Here is a 17,884-nt window from a genome sequence, read left to right as displayed (position 1 = left end):
CACTTTTTGATAATGTGAGTAGTTCCCTGGCATCAAATAAGAAGCAATTTTGCCTAGTGGAAAAAGTATTGACTAGAGGGTAAAACACATACTTGGGTTCTTATCCCCTCTCTGCCACTTGTCTGTTGTGTGACCGTGGGCAAGTCACTGTTTGTGCATCATCTGTAAGCTGTGGGGCATAGACTGTGTCCAGCCTGATTATCTTGTATCTATCCCAGTATTTATTGCCTGACATAGTAAGTGTTTAACAAATACCATTAATAATAATAAAGTGAGTTGCCCTGAGAAATGTTGTCCAGGAAGTGTAATGACTTACAGAGCAGTCCTTCAAGTGTCAGTCTAAATCAGCTACTTCTGGTAAGGCGCTACTCGTGCTGAAACCCCCCAGCTTTGCTTTTCAAAGACTTGAAGGAATTAGCTCCTATCATTTAATATTTAGCAAATCTGACCAATGAACCCTGGATCATTTTAAATGATCCTCTTAAAATGTAGAATCTTTTTTCATCATCTATCCCTGCATCGAAAGTAGTATTAATGTGTACAATCAAATCAGACAATTAGCTGGACTTTTGTAATTTGAGTAGGTTATAACAGATTATTTCAGTAATGATATAACTTTAACCTCATATTCTTAGTGGAAATTGTCATAAGAGTTCTTCCAATATGGAGTTAAATTTGTAGTCTACTCACATGTGAATCGTGTGATTCATTGAAACTATACTGTTTTTCCCTATGAAAAATCTTAAATGAAATACTCATTTCTTTCGAGGGCACAATAACTCATCTATTAACCCAGAAAATGATTATAAACTTTTACATCTGCTCCTTATCATGTATCTAAGATGTATGGAGTAATTGCTGTTAGAAGCTGAGCTCTTCAAAAGGTCTAGAATCAAGGTTTTACATTACAGGATTGTAATCATAAGCTATGTAACATTTGTGAAAGCAGGTCTACCATGGTTAATTCTGAAGAAACAGGGGAGAAACTCACAGTTCTATCATTATTAACAACCACCACAGTAATCTCAAACTTGGAGGTTCATCTTTCACTGAAGACAAAGAGGGAAATGGGAGTTGTGCAGACCTTAAAAACTTACACTTCCCTAATTATACCTGGTTAAATAAAGTAATGCTTGCAGGCACATAAACTTCCTTAAACATATGGACAAAGTTATGTAAACACACAATGTGTGTTTGACTAAAGAATGTGTTATGGAGCATTTTGGCAGGGTCTGCTGTGAAAATGTTTAGGTTTTCCCTTGAAAGTGGAGTAGAGGGCAAAAGACTGAGAGGAAATAGGAAGCCTGCCTGAGCACACATTTTCCAGAAGGCAAAGGCCTCCATAGCAATCCAAATAAACTTCAGCAGGTGATCATTGGTAATGAAATTCAATTAAGCTGGGTGGAGCCCTTTATTTGGTTTTGTGATCTCCCTGTTTTTACTTGCTGCTGACCTGTATTGTGGAAGAGCCTGCCCTGTGGATGTGGGGAAAATCCTCATAGCAAGTTGCCTATTTAAGGTACTGACTAACTCTAGAAGAATTTGTATGTTTATAGAAGCTGTCTCTGTTTTTATATTTTGATCTCCTGGGGAAAGCTATGTAAATACTTAGTGTAACACCTAATTCTCACAGTCTCAGCCATATTCAGCACCTTTGGGAACTTCAAGAATGGGTTCAGAATAGTAAGACCTTTATGGTACACTTTGGCAGGAACATAAACAAGAGTAGTTTGGAACAGATGAAGCAGTTTCCAGAGAGTATCCTAGTTACCTTGTATAAATAAGTGGGCCAAAGATTTTTCAAGAAAACTGGAATAGGAAATTTCTTGAATTCTTTTAAGTATAAACTCACAAAGGCAGGAATCCTTTATCAGAGAAATACTAAAGTGTTTGAGTTGCCTTAAATATTATTTACATCCTCTTCACCACCCAAGTAATTACTACATCATATTAAAGACCCCTCAATTTAAATTAGGAAATAATTATGGGCAGAGGAAAGTGTCTGGAACACTTTGGTCTTGAATTTTGTATATCATCTTCCATAGTATATTAAGGAACATACAAATGGAAAATACATTCTTTTTTATTTTTCTGCCATAGCTATCATAACATTGAGATTTTCAAATATACTCATAAGAAATTTAACTTGTAAAAGTATTACTGTAGTTTCTTATAAATATGTATTGTATAACACTTGAGCAATATTTCATTAAAAGTAAAAGATGATTAAGACTATATGGTTAAACTGGTTAGTACTCTAGTAAATACAAAGCAGTAGACATAAAATGGCTTTCATATAAAGTAAGATTTCAAGCAAAAGTCCTACACTGTTCTATTTAGCTAACCATAAGCTTCAGTACATTTTTCAGAATCATTTCTTATCGATATACTTGCTTTTCAAACCACAGAAGAATGTTTGATATCTTTCCTCCGAACACAGATATGGACATGTTTGGGTTTTATTCATGCCTTTGAGGTGGAAGGAGATAGCATCACTACCAACTTTCAGTGTAAATCCAAATCTGACGTCTAGAGCAGCCCTGGAACACTGAAGCTTGTGTTGTTAGCACCTTTTCACACCGGCTATTAAAGGGCCATGAAAAACTATCTTTCCACCCATCTTACCTAAAGCTAAAGTACCCTGTGAAAACCAGGCCTCTATTTTTGTAGCTTTTGTATTTTCAAGCATGCATTAGTAACCCTATTTAACCCTACTTACAAGGAAGACAAAAAACTCTTCGATTACCAGAAATCAGTTCTATTTTCTCAATTGATCATTTTTGACTTAGAAACCAATGGCAATAGGAAAATGCCCCGACAATTCTCTGCTAATATTAAATACTCAATCAGTTGATGTGAAATGTGGCTAAGGAGGGACACTAATAGCAAGGGTGGCTGATTTAAGAAAAAATGGAAATCCATTGATCTCAGTGAAATATCTCCTTTGGGGATGTGAATGATTATATCTGAATTGGGCATCAAATTTCTGAGGATTAGCTGGGACATTTTTCTATAGTTGGAATAATTGGAAGCTATTCAACTAAGACAGAAGTATGGTCCTTACTGTAGGGATCTTAAATTGTGGAACATTTTAATTTTCAGTAGATCCTGGTTATCACAATTCTAAGCTCATATTTTGCTTACACATAATTATTTCCTCCTTTGAGTTTTCAATGAAGCCCTTTGACTTAATCAGCAAATTGAAGCAAATTAGCTTGAAACCTAATTTTCTGCTTATCTAAGAAACAACAGAAAACACATACAAACTGTACTGCTAAATCTCTTCAACTCAAATCTTTTGCAGTGTTTAATTTGATGTTTTATAATTCTAGAGTCCTGAGGTAAAATGACCTCTACTCTTTGTTTATAATTTTCCCCTTCAAGGGACAATCTGTCTTCAAAGCCCTATTAGCATGCTGCTCACTTTACCTGTATGGCACACTCATTTCCACATGAGGTGAAGGGCAACACTGGATCTCCAAAGGCATTTTACAAATTAAAATTGTGCATTCATTTATAAGCTTCAAGTGTGCAGAGGGGTCAGGGTGTGTTGGGGAAGATTAGGGAAGAAAACCTTGCATGGGTTAATTTTTTTTTTTTAAATTCAGTTTCAATCACTGTGGGCTTTCAGCTTCTGTAACTATTAAGCAAAGCTTAAAAATGCCAAGCTCCATTAATTAATGGTATTTACTGAGCATGTATTCTGTGTAGAGCACTGTACTATGTGCTTATAAGAGTACAATACAAAATAAAAGTGGCATAGGTGAGTCTTGCCCTCGAGAAGCTCACAGACTAGGATGTTTACTTAGAATGAGAATACAATTCAAAAATGCATTTCATCTTGAGGTATCCCTTTAGGAACACACAGTTGTAATTGTTCTTTTTGTTTTGTTCATGGTGGATTAGGTTGCCAAAATAATGACTCCTGTATACTTTGAAGTAGCCTCTTGATAAGACATTGTATTGCGCTATGAAATTTTGTTTTTCATATGTATGGGGAGAATGGACAGGAAAGTGATTTGTGAGTGAAGTTAAATGGGTGTTTTAACCTTTAGTTAGCTAATTACTTGCTTGTGTACATTCTGCTGCTGTAGAGCGGAAGCAGTTGAAGTATAAGTAATAATTACTGGTGTAAAATTTATAGAGAATGGCTTGAAAATCATTTGAATCATGCCTATAGTCTGTCTTCAATGATTATTTGAACAGAAACAGTTACACAAATTTTATCTAATATAGATGTTTAACAGAAAATGCAATACATTGTCATTTCATAGTTGCTTACATTTGCAGTACAATCAGTAGAAACACTGGGGATGATTTTATAACATTATGCTTATAATTGCTATGTTCCTTAGACTAAATATAGTAGTGGGAAGATATTGTTTTGGTGAAATAAATACTTCTAAAAGTGATTAGACTGTGAGCCTGTCACTGGGCAGGGATTGTCTCTGTTGCCGAATTGTACATTCCAAGTGCTTAGTACAGTGGTCTGCATATAGTAAGCGCTCAATAAATACTATTGAATGAATGAATTTGCAATTAGTTGGCTACTGTAAGATTTTTGTAAACCAGGTTTTAAAATTTAAATTCTCACAGTACAGCTCTCTGAAAGCTTGAGATATGTACAAAACCAATTCCAGAATAGACTTAAATAAAAAAAAGTTCTTAAATTTGGAAGTGAGAAACTCATTACATTTCAGGAAATAGAGCTTCTTTTTGAATATAATTAGAATGGAAGTGTTTTATTAGTCTTAAGACAGCACTATATAGCAACCAGACAATAGACTCTGACAACTATATTTATTTCTTGATGCTCTTTGTTGAAATGTAATCATGGTTTAGTGTATTTGAACAATAGTCCTAATCTCAGAAGCATCCAAACCATATCAAGTAGAATGAGAAATGACTAGAGCCCTGCAGCATTTAACTATAAAAAAGTATATCCTATTTAGAAGAATAAACTAGCAAATAAGCCACCTCAGCAACATGAATTGCTGAATTCTAGATTTCTCTTATCAGATCTTATTTATCCACAATGAATCTGGGGTGTGCATTTGAGACAGAGGATTCAATTCCTCTGGTGAAGTGCAAAATATATTTTTCTTTATTCCTATTTTGTCCTAGACCATTATTTCAGTGGATAAATTCTTCTGGTTAATGAGTGGTCTCCAAGCTAGTGGCATATCATTAGATATCATGCTGCACTTGTTAAATTTTAACCCTTTTCATTCCATTGAGAGTACACTTTCCTAAACTATCAATGATGCCTTCATAGCTACGTCGAAAGGGAACACCTCTATTAAATCAGTCAGTGGTAGTGATTGAGCACTTAATGTGTACAGATCACTGTACTAAATGCTTGGAAGGGCACAATATAACAAAATTGGCAGCCACATTCTTTGCTCACAAAGAGCTTACAGTCTAGAACTTTAAAGCTTTTGACCTAGTGGTCAAGAATTTCTGCTTAATGTGTTCTGTAATGTATAGTGTAGGCTTTGATAAAAGTTATTTTTTCAGGATTGTGGATATCTGTAAGGTGTTGCTGATATATCATTTGTTTTGTTATAATGATTCTTTGAGCTTGGACTCATTCTAATCAAATATGTATGTTTTCTTCAGGAAGCACCCACATCTAAAAGACTGCTTTACTGGAAACCAAGGAAAAGCAAACAAAGTCATTATTTTCCTCAGGGCCTTTTAGGTATAACTCAACACCTACTGAAACCATCTATCATTTTATGGTTTTCCTATCCTTTCTGAAACTTCAAAAACAGTCATCTTCATCCTATTACTCTTTACTCTTATGGTCCAAGAGTCTTTGTCTCATTATTCATTATTCTTCCAGTGTTCACAATTATTTTGAATTTTTTTGAATTGTTTTATAGTTAAGGTATTGCTGTTTCCAGGTTTAAAACAAATGTGTTTCAGACCTTTGTAAAAAAAAATTGGTAAAGTTAGGTATTTGAAAAATTTATATTTTTTTAGTTTTTATTTTAGTGTGGGAACGGTAGTGTTTCTTCAGCATTAATACTCCTTTTTAGCACTGGCAAATAATGGAAATAGCAAAGCAAATGCATGACATTCCAACTTCCTGTTGACATTCATTCATTCAGTTGTATTTGTTGAGCACTTACTGTGTGCAGAGCACTGTATTAAATGCTTGGGAAGTGCAGTTCAGCAACATATAGAGACACTCCCTGCCCACAATGGACTCACAGTCTAGAAGTGGGGAGACAGACATAAAAACAAGTAAACAGGCATCAGTAGCATAATTATAAATAAATAGGATTATAGACATATACACATTAAAATAAATAGAATTATAATTATAAATATGTGTATATATTTATACACAAGTGCTGTGGGGCAGGGAGAGGGGTAGAGCAAAGGGAATGAGTCAGGGCAATGGGGAAGGGGAGTAGAGGAAAAGAGGGACTTAGTCTGGGAAGGCCTCCTGGAGGAGATGAGCTTTCAGTAGGGATAAAGAGCAATGTTCAGGTGACATTGATTTTCTTTTTCTTTTTTTTATTCCAGTGAAAATCCAAAACCAGCTGTTTTGGGTATTGTTAGGTTTTGAGTTAAGATGAATCTTATACAAGAGATAAGAATTGGGCTACACATGCTAATTATTCAAGGAAGCTTAATGCTCTTAAAACATATAAGAGAAATCCTCCAGAGGGATGAGGGAATTGTGGGGAGGGGGAGGAAGTGGGGAGAGTAGGTGTGGGCTATCATTTGAAAGGACAAAACCTTTCAGGTATCACTTTTCATAATACATTTTAATTTTATTGACAGAGGAAATATTGACAATAAACCAAACAAAACAATGTCCATTTTATTTTTAAAATGATTTAAATTGGTGCAGTGCACATATAAAGAAAAGTTCAACAAAATGAAAATTGTTTTTTGTTTTCAGGTTTAACCTAGAAAAGAAAGTTCAGGAAGACAAAACTGACTTAAATTGGACAAACTTTAAAACTCCATTCCAATTGAGGAAACAATCCAGCACAGATTGTTGTTTCTATAAAATTTCCTGTGCCCAGGCTGAAGTATTAAACTTACTCCACTTTCAAGGGTGACCTGGAAATTTCATTTCATATTTCCAAATTGAGGTCTAAAATCACAATTTCCTTGATGAAATTATTTGTTCAGGAATTTTACTGCATATTCACTTCGTTTTTTGGCTTCTAATATTTTCATTTAGGGAAGCTAACTTGATTTTCCTGATTTTTTTTTTTGTTTTAAGCTGAACTTAATTCTGCTCAATATGTAGAAACTGTAGAGACTGTGTTAAATCTGAGAAGGATTTGTCTACGAGTTTGGGTTGATAGGAGGAGATGTGTATGTTTCTGTCTATGCCTAACAACCCATTTGGGACAATCAACAAGGATTGTGTAAGAGAGACTTTGGTGGGCCCTAGTCAGGGAACACCAAGGATCTCTTGGGACAAAAGTGTATCCCTGATTTCAGTGTTTGCAATATGGGGATTGAATCTTAATGAGGAAAGTCTAGGTATCGAGATGATTTTTCCAGTGGAGGATTCTTTATTGACCCCAATCTCCCTAATATACCCAACGAAGACTTGCAGGGAAGAGAACACATTGTGATGGGGATAGGCAAGTTCATGGAGACTAATCCGTTATGAAACCACTCTAGAAACCATGATGTCAACACATTCTCCTGAAAGTAATGTAGGTAATTTTGGGCTTGTTTCCATCATGGGAAGTCTAGGTAGTTTGGCAAAAGGATGAGAGGAGCTTTGGAGTGCCTCCAACACAACTTGGCAGCAGATGCCAATCGGGCTGATTCCGGTGTCAATCTGGAGGTAGTTGATTCAATTACATAGCCAAAACAATCTAAAGTTCCTAAAGCTGAAACAATTGCTAAGCTTAAAATCATAAGCAAGGAAGCACAGCCATAGCACACCAGCCTCGAACTGGATTGAAAATGAGCCTGCTTCTGTTTGCATGAGGACAAGTACATTTAATTCAGAATTTTTTCTTTATCTCAGGGGAAATGCCATGGGGAAGGAGGCTGGGTAAAGAAGCAATGGGGTGGTGCAAGGAAAGCACTGAGCACTGGACTTAAGTCTAGGTGGCCCAGACATTCTGGCTCTTTGGGTCAATTATATTCCTTTCTACTGATGCCCATTCTTTATTCAAATGCCAAAACTTCTTCAAGTGACCCAAATACTATCTCAGTGAACTCAACATTATCTAAGTTGACTGTTGGAAAGTCTCTAATCACAGATAAATGTCAGAATATGCAAATCAAAACTATTAAAATTGCAAGTGCTAATGGTTGAATGGACTGATAGTTTTGATGATAAGTATAGGAATAAGTGGGGTATGGGGTCCCTTGGGGGAAGAAGTGGGCTAAAGTGGCTTTAGGTTTATTACAAAACCCTATAAGAACTGTTCCTAAGAACTGTTAAGGTCCTGGACTTCTTAAATTGTAGAAGTTAGACTATAAATAGATTGTTGTACAGCCCAGTAGAAAACAACATATAGTAAATAATAATAATGTTGGTATTTAAATGCTTACTATGTGCATAGCACTGCTCTAAGCACTGGGGTAGATACAGGGTAATCAGGTTGTCCCACTTGAGGCTCACAGTCTTAATCCCCATTTTACAGATGAGGTAACTGAGGCACAGAGAAGTTAAGTGACTTGCCCACAGTCACACAGCTGACAAGTGGAGCAGGGATTCGAACCCATGATCTCTGACTCCCAAGCCCGGGCTCTTTCTACTGAGCCACACTGCTTGTAAAGTATAACTAGAGATACAGCATGGCTTAGTGGAAAGAATACAGGCCTGAGAGTCAGAGAACCCAGGTTCTAATCCTGAACACAATAAGGGCTCATGTACCATTGACTGATCCATACTGACTACACCACTTCTTGTCTGCTGTGTGACCTTGGGCAAGGAGCTTACAAAATATCAAAATAGACAGATGCTAAAACAATTTGTAGAAAGTGGATACTTAGATGAGAGGGTTCTTAAGCCGTCAAGTATGAAAACTACCACAAGTGGTAGCAAGTAGAGAAGTAATAATAGTTAATAACTATGATATTGCTTAAGCACTTACTTTGTGCCAGGCACTGCACTAATCGCTGGGGTGGATATAAACTAGTACGGTTGGACATAGTCCCTGCCCCTTGTGGGGCTCACAGTCTCAATCCCTATTTTACAGATGAGGTAACTGAGACAGAGAAGTGAAGTGACTTGCCTAAAGTCAAACAGACAAGTGGTGGAGCTGGGATTAGAACCCATGATCTTCTGACTCTGAGGCCCATGCTCTATCCACTACTCCATGCTGACACCAAATGCTGCTGTTATGGTTGGAAGGAAATATCAGGAGAAAGGAAGAATTGCATGAATTGAATTTAATTGTCAGCCCAAGTGGGACATGGGCTTAATCCCCATTTTGCAGATGAGGTAACAGGCACAGAGAAGTTGTGATTTTTCTTTAGAGAGTCCTGAAGCTTCTTGCATTATGGCTGTTTGAGGAAAGACACTCCTCCCTCCTTTACCCTTTTCTCCCACCAACTTCAGCACAGACCAGTAGAGAAAAACCAGCAACTGTGGCAAGTACTGGGGACCATGGGCCATTCCCTAGTCTGGTGATGCATTCCAGAGTAACCTCACAATGGTGCCAACATGAAAAGCATCATGGCCTAGTGGAAGTAGCATGAGCCTGGGTGTCAGAGGACCTGGATTCTAATTCCGGCTCCACCACTTGTCTGCTTTGTGGGCTTGGGCAAGTCACTTAGCTTCTCCGTGCCTCAAATACCTCATCTGTAAAATGGTGATTCAGACTGAGCCCCATGTGGGACATGGACTGATTAATTTATATCTACTCCAGTACTCCTGGCACATGGTGCTTAAAATACCATTTACAAAGACAACACTCATGGTACAGGAACAGCTCTTTCATCAAAGACAAAACTTCAGTTAAAAACAACAGGTGGCAATACATCCTAGGAGAGAAGGGATGCAAAAAAGTGATATAATAATAATGATAATGTTAAAAGCTTACCATGGGCAAAGCACTGTTCTAAGCACTGGGGTAGATACAAAATAATCAGGTTGTCCAACATGGGGCTCACAGAAGAGAATGGGCTTTGGAGTCAGAGATCATGAGTTCTAATCCCGGCCCTGCCACTTATCAGTTGTGTGAACTTGGGCAAGTCACTATACTTCTTTGTGCCTCAGTTACCTCATCTGGAAAAAGGAGATTAAGACTGTGAACCCCATGTGGGACAGTTTGATTACCTTGTATCTGCCCCATGCTTAGAACAGTGCTTGGAACAAAGTAAGCACTTAACAAATACCATAATAATAATAATTATTATTCATCCCCATTTTACAGATGAGGTAGCTGAGGCACAGAGAAGTTAAGTGGCTTGCCCTTGGTCACACAGCAGACAAGTGGTGGAGCTGGGACTAGAACCCACATCCTGATTCCCAAGCCTGTGCTCTTTCCACTAAGCAATGCTGGGCTAATGTTGATTTATCTACAAGCTGCCTCTCTCCCAGCAATTACATCACACACACACCATATCCCCCCTCATACCCCCACAACACTCACTCACTCACTCACTCACTCATTCTATTACTCAGAACCAGAATAAAAGGATCTCAGGAAGTCTGTCTCTGTCCGTATGTCTCTGTTCCTTTGTCTAGTCTGCATCCTAAAATAGATTAGGTGCTAAATGATGCATACGTTATGGACAACTACAGACATTGCCATACCCTAGATTAAAATCTTTTTAGACACAGTCATGATTCGCGGGATAGTACAAATTATCTTTTCAATATCATTTTTTAAAAGGTGGCAGCAAGTGGAGAATACATTTACAGTTCTGAGTTTCTCAACTGTCATGGACAGCATGGAATATCATGAATCAAAAAGAAATCCTGCTGTTTTAATCTCACCCATAGAGTATTATTTGAATGGAGAAATCTACACTTAACAATTCATTAATAAATCTTCAAGTTCTCCATGGGGGTTTTTTCATTAATTTTGATTATGAAGTAAACTGTGGAGTAATCCATAAACAGTAGGTGCAGACCCTGGAAATCTGACATGATCATTTATATAATTTTAACAAAATGCTTGGACCTTTCCCATTAGTATGATGTAATCAACCCTTTGTTCTTGAACTGCAATCATAGAAATGAGGAATATGATCTCTTTGCTCCAAGAAATCCATTCAAAGATGAGAGAATATCTTTACCATAAAGGGAGGAAAATGCTGTGGGATTCATCATAAAATAATAATTGTGGTATTTAATCACTTACTATGTGCCAGGCACTGTACTAAGCACTGGGGTGGATAAAGTACAGTAGGGTGACTAGGAGAAGTTTGATTGCTCTGGGGAAAGGACCCCCCAGATTAATATACATAAAGTTAAGGATGTTTTAGTTTTCTACTTTGTCTTGTATGTTGATTTGTTTAAATGCTGGAAATTCTCAAACTCATTTTGACAGGTATGAAAAAAAAATCAAAACCTCTTCATTAAAGATGAATTAAGTGATTGTCCTGAACATTAATGATTCATGTTTTCTATTTGAAATGAGGAAGAATCCTTTCCCAGCTACAAGTTGATAATATGAATAGACCAATATACTAATATATTTAAACACTATTTTCATAACACAGACAAAAAAAAATACTTGAGAACTTGACAGAATTGGACAACTCTAAATTTAAGGAATGATCATTAACATATAATGTGTTTCTGGGTTTCTTCATATAACACTGCATTTACATGGGTTCAAATCCCGGCTCTGCCACTTGTCAGCAGTGTGACTGTGAATCACTTCACTTCTCTGAGCCTCAGTTCCCTCTTCAGTAAAATGATTTTTTTATGGATCCTTCTTTTCTCAAGATAACTAAGGAAAAAAAAATCAAGGCACGATTTATCTATCTGTCTAACAGATGTGGTCCACCAGTTGTCACCCCTGACAGTTAAGTCTACCATTGTTTGAAATAATTGGCTTTTTATTCCAACCTCAAATTAACTATGTTGTATATCATAATATATTTCCTCTTTAATTTTTCACAAGCCTGTTTCACAAAAAGCATTCAATAATATTCACTTTCCTGAAAATATTCAGGGTTATCTTTAATCTACAATTGAATCTACTCCTTTCCTAGACCTTAGTATTCCCATCTGTTTCCAGAGATTGTTTAATATCTATATTGTACTTTTCAAAGCACTGAGTAAAACAGTGTTCTGCACACAGTAGTTAGTAAATACCACTGATGAACTTACTCATACCACAACACTAAATGAGCATTAAGACTAGAAATTTGTTCTTGCCTTCTTGGAAGAGCACTGATCTGGGAGTCAGAGGCCCTGAGTTCTAATCCCAGGCTCTACCTATGTGACCTTGGGCAAGTCACTTTATCTGTATCTGTTTCCTTATTAGTAAAATGGGAATTCATTACTAGTTCTACCTTCTAGTTAAAATGAGTTATCCATTCATTCAGTCATATTTATTGAATGCTTACTGTGCACAGAACACTGTACTAAGCACTTAGAAAGTACAATTCAGCAATAGAGACAATCCCTCCCTACAATGGGTTTATACTCTAGCGTTCCTTGCCCCAACCTGTTTGCAGTCTAGAGAGAAACAGGCATTAGCATAAATGAATTAATTACAGATGCAATTAATCCCAGATATGAACAAATTTTAAAATTTCAGTACTATATCAAAATTGGGATGTCTGAGTTAGTTTAATTTGACTTTGAATATGCAAGTTAAAAAAAAAATTTCCTATACAGATCATTTACTGAGGAAAGTTTGAGAAAGCCTCACTTTGAATATCTTCATTCCAAACTTCAGGTGAACCCCAAATCAATAGAAATTTATGCATTTGTGAAAATCTAATCACGTATACAATCAGTTGAATTCTAGAAGATGATAAATAATTTCAGAGCATCACCATCTCACTTCTCATCTCTTTTGTTACTTTTGGCAATTTTTTTTCAATCAAGCAAAGGTATTGATTGGGTGTGCAGCACTGTCTTAAATTGTTGGGAGAATACAATACAATTTCAATGGTAAACACATTCGCTGCCCACAAATCTCACATTGGATATATGGAGGCTATATAAGTGTAATGTTATTTAAAAAGTTACAGAACAACTTTGGAATCTACTTAGTTATCACTCTTTCTTGCTTTAAATGTAATAACAGTGTGATCATGAATCTTTGTGCAAATTTTGTTTTAAAAATGCCCCACCCTAAATCTCTTTACAGATGCTAAAAGCTTAAAATGGAATCTGAGAGATAGGAGGCATATGTAAACTTAACTGCCTATTTGGATTTGTTGTGTTTAATGGAGGCTTAATGGTTCTTCATCCTGATTGTGTAGTCTGTTCTGCTGGTGGCTATTTGCTAGTTTTGTAATCTTAATTTAAAATGGTCCAATGGAATTCATATAGTCTCTTGAAAGAAGGAAGTCTGGAGTAATAATGATCAATTTCACTGTTACTTACTATTAGACTACTGTGTCACAGTCTTTGATGAGAGAGGTGTGATTTCAGACATCAAATCTAAGACCAAATTGAAAGCTAGTAAGAGGATTATAAAGTAAGGAATTAGAACATCATTTCCCAGGGAGAAAGGGGCTAATTGCCTACACTTCCTAGAAGACAATAGGGCATTCTGGGACAAGTTTGCCACGACTGCCCAGAGTGGAGTGTACATCCACTTGTCAGCTTAGCCCCCTGCCAGTACAAGTAGAAGGAAGCTCTTAGAGTCATTCTCCCAACTTGGTCAAAGGACATAAAGTGCATTTGTTCTCTTTGGTCTAAAATTTGATCGAAATTTCAATTAAACGCTATCTACCCCTTTCCAACCAAAGAGGCTTCCATGTCTTTTGGGACCTAGCTTGACAGCTCTTTGATCTCAGTTTGTGTGATTTCGATTGATTGATTTCCTCTTGCATTCTTTTCAGCTATATCGCCCATGAGAATATATTTGAGTTGTGCAACACTTCAAAAGATTTACATGGAGTTTTTCTCTGAATCTTCTTTATTCATTCTGAATGTCCTTTATCTAGTAGGAAATCATATAATTGTGATATTTAAGCGCTTTCTAGGAGCCAAGCACTTTACTAAGCGCTGGGGTAGATACAAGTTTTAAATAGGAGGAAGAACATTTGTTGAATCCCATTTTTTTTTCAGATGAGGGAACTGAGGCACAGAAAAGTTAAGTGACTTGCCTAAGGTCATGAAACAGGCAAATGGGGAGTCAGGATTAGAACTCTGATCCTCTGATTCCAGGCCTATGCTCTTTCCTGTAGGATGTTTTATGCTTATCAAGGGAGAAAAGGGCAAGTTCCTTTAACAACTACTTAAGTTGTGGAAACAGTCTACTTTTAAATTTACAAAATGAAAGTAATCATACTGATTCAAATATGATGGGAATTTTTTCCCAGTCTATTGTGAGTAGTTTCCTAAAGTCTTTTACTCCTGTGTATTTGATGGGCAAATCTTTCTTTATATGTGAGAGGTAATTTTTAGGGCAAATTTTCTGGCACCTTCCCTGGGTGTAATTAGACTACCAATAAAACTGCTAAGAAATCCAGCCATTGCCAGAAAAGACAGCGCACTGACTATCTGTGGAAGTGACACCTCAAGGTACTGACTTCAACCAGTCTGTGAAGAGATTCAAGATTCCATTATGGAGATAGATTCTATTTATCCCTTCTTTTAGAGAACTTTCTTTTAAGAGCAACAACTTTCAGGATTTGCAAACATCTAGAGGGAGTCTGTTCAGAGATATCCAAACATGATAAGCTGATAATCATAAGGGAATTTCAATGCTCATATTAGTAAGGATTTCTGAACATGTATAAAGGTCATAGGACCCTCTTGAGACTGGTAAAGTTTTTGAATTTCTTGTTCACCGAGAGCTATATTTGCTGCAAAATTTACATATGATCAACTCTCCTTTTGACAATCAAATTGACCTTTTTCAACAATGTTTTTAGTAGTTTCTTTGCCACAAGTTTGAACTCAGATGAGCCTATTTCAATACCAAATATGTTCAGATGATAAACATAATCCTAGGTTCCCTTAAAGTTTGTTAAAAATGAGTTTACTGTATGGAAAATTTACATTAACTATATTTATATCTGGAGAAACAATACTAGTCAAAGCGAATTTTAAAAGCTTTGAATAGGACTTTGATTTCTTTTTTCATTAATTGGCTGGCTATTTTAGGAAGCATGCAGCATCTTATTAATATTGATGGCATGGTTATGGTTCAATTAGAAGAGTGCATCAGAGAGCTCCCTAAGCAGTCAGACCTTGTCTTATGAGGCTGCCTTTTTTTTCCCTTATGTCTTAAATATTTAACACTACTAGATGGTCTAACCCATTCTTTTGGATCTTCCCAATGGATTTAATTTGTTCTTATAATAGATCTTTCTCAGGTGGCAACAATCTGTCACACACATTCCTTTCTACCATGATTTTTAACTTCTCTCCTTTACTACTGTCAATACTATTTTGGATTCTATTCAGTGTGCCTGTAACTTGTCCTCTTAGATTTTTTAAGGGGGGGACAATTGAGAGTTAACATTTATTACAAGAAGGAAAATCCAGAAATCTTTTTCATGTTACAACGCTTTCCAAGAAGTATTGCCTTTTATTGGCCATGTCTGGCATTATTGCTCTAGGTTGATTAGAAAGACAATCTAGAGAACATTTTGTTTCAAATGTCTGTTAGTGCCTCCTAGTTTGTATTGTTGATGATACATGATATGTGCTATTTCAATGCCTAATAAACCTAAAAGAACATTAATATTCACTTCTAAGTTACAGCTGGTGACTTCCTAACAGCATTCTGATGGTTTGAATAGATATTTGAAACAGTTTTGTGGTAGTCCCCCCTATAAATCTTGAGAGGCACAGGGTTTCAGCAGTCCAGATAGTCATCAGAAGTAGATTAGGAGAAAAGACTGCAGAAATTTGCTTTTATTTTGTCCACAGAATGTTATGATTTTTACATTTACTAATAATCTCAAAAACAAAAAAAGTATCAGATCTCATTTATTTTCCTGGGAAAATTGCCTAAAGCTCCTATCTCAAGTCTCATTTTACCAAAACATTTCACTTTGGCTTTGTTTCAGCCTCAAAACATTTATACCATTTTTCTTTATGGATTCTGTAATCAAAATGAAATTTTAACACAGTCCTAGATTTTTCCCTTGCTTGTACATTCTGAGCTCTTAAAATTTTATTGGTAATTTGAATTGTTATAAGGGATTTTTTTTCGTTTATATTCCTAAACTAGTGATGATTTTGAAAACAAAAGGACAGTGGATTCATGGAATTTGCCATTCACTTCACTAATATTATCACTATTTAAGTGGAGAAAGTTTTGAGAGAGTCAGAAATGGGAAGGGTAAGCATATACTGTAAGCTCATTGGGGGCAGGGATAATGTCTATAAACTCTACTGTTTTGTACTTTCACAAGTGTGCTGCACCCAGTAAGTGCTCAATAAATACCATTGATGAATTCATTCAATTCATTTGATTGTACTGAGCACTTACTGTGTGCAAAGCACTGTCCTAAGCACTTGGGAGAGTATACTGTAACACTAAACAAAAATATCCCCTACCCAGAATGAGCTTACAATCTATAGGGGGAGACATACATTAATATAAATTACAAATATGTGCTGTGGGGCTGGGCTGTATAAAGGTAACAAGTGAGGGTAATGCTGAAGGAAGTGGGAGGAAAGGAAAGGAGCACTTAGGGGAGACCTCCTAAAGGAAATATACCTTCAGTAAGGCTTTGGAGAGTGGAGAGAGTGATTCTCTCAGATATGGCATTCCAGATCAGAGGCAGGATGTGGGCGAGAGGTTGGCCGCAAGATAGATGAGATCGAGGTACAGTGAGGTTAGCATTAGAGGTTAATATTGATTAGCTGATTCAATCTTAGACCTAAACTATATGGCTTTTATATTTGTATTTTTACATATGTCATTTATAGCACTTGCCTAAAAAAATCACAAAACAGGCTTACTTTGTTTTTCCCTCAAAATATGATCCTGAAACTATTAATTTCAAGGCTTGAGTCTAAATGAGACACCCTGCGTGAGATAATAATGTACAAGGAATTTTGTCCCTAATACTCAAATCAATTATTGTTCAGGGTCTTTTCCAGAGCTCTCTACTTATCACTTCCTAGTTTAGAGGTTCACTCTTGCTGTCCTGTAGTTTTTTTGGCTAGGTCTGTAAAACTCAAGTTTTAAATAGTTTTTGGGTTAAACAGCCCAATTTATGATTCAGGCTCCAGCACTTTATATATATATATTTATCATCAATTGTATGATCAGGTTCTTGTGAATGTCCTGTTTGTTAATATTTTTATGTCTCTCTTCCCCATCCGTGGTTACTTCTTGTGGCTAGGGAACGTTTCATGCTTCTGTATAACTTTCCAGAGCTCAGAGTATAGTGTTTTGCCCCAAGCTCTCTACTATGCCTACTACTTCACCAATGTGATATTTGATCTGAATTTCATGATTGGACTGTGAATATGATGTGAATGAGATTGATAACTTCCCAGCTCTTTCAGTAGATTCTGCTACTTTTTTTCATATACCACCCCTCTAGATGTGAGCTCATTGTGGACAGGCAATGTCATTGTTTGTTGTCTATAATAATATTGGTATTTGTTAAGTGCTTACTTTATGCAGAGCACTGTTCTAAGCGCTGGGGTAGATACAGGGTAATCAGGTTGTCCCACATGAGGGTCACATTTAATCCCCATTTTACAGATGAGTTAACTGAGGCCCAGAGAAGTGAAGTGACTTGCCCACAGTCACACAGCTGACAAGTATTGCTCTGCACA

At 36.5% G+C, this 17,884-nt stretch overlaps 1 protein-coding gene across 2 annotated transcripts in view; it reads left to right on the top strand.

The window, feature by feature from the left end:
* PRKG1 (protein kinase cGMP-dependent 1) overlaps nucleotides 1-17,884 on the top strand; it is a 1,170,280-nt gene that overhangs the window by 447,137 nt on the left and 705,259 nt on the right. The window lies entirely within an intron of this gene.

The sequence above is a fragment of the Ornithorhynchus anatinus genome, chromosome 3, assembly GCF_004115215.2.
Source record: "Ornithorhynchus anatinus isolate Pmale09 chromosome 3, mOrnAna1.pri.v4, whole genome shotgun sequence".
NCBI lineage: Eukaryota > Metazoa > Chordata > Mammalia > Monotremata > Ornithorhynchidae > Ornithorhynchus > Ornithorhynchus anatinus.
This window is presented reverse-complemented; position numbering and strand designations above follow the sequence as displayed.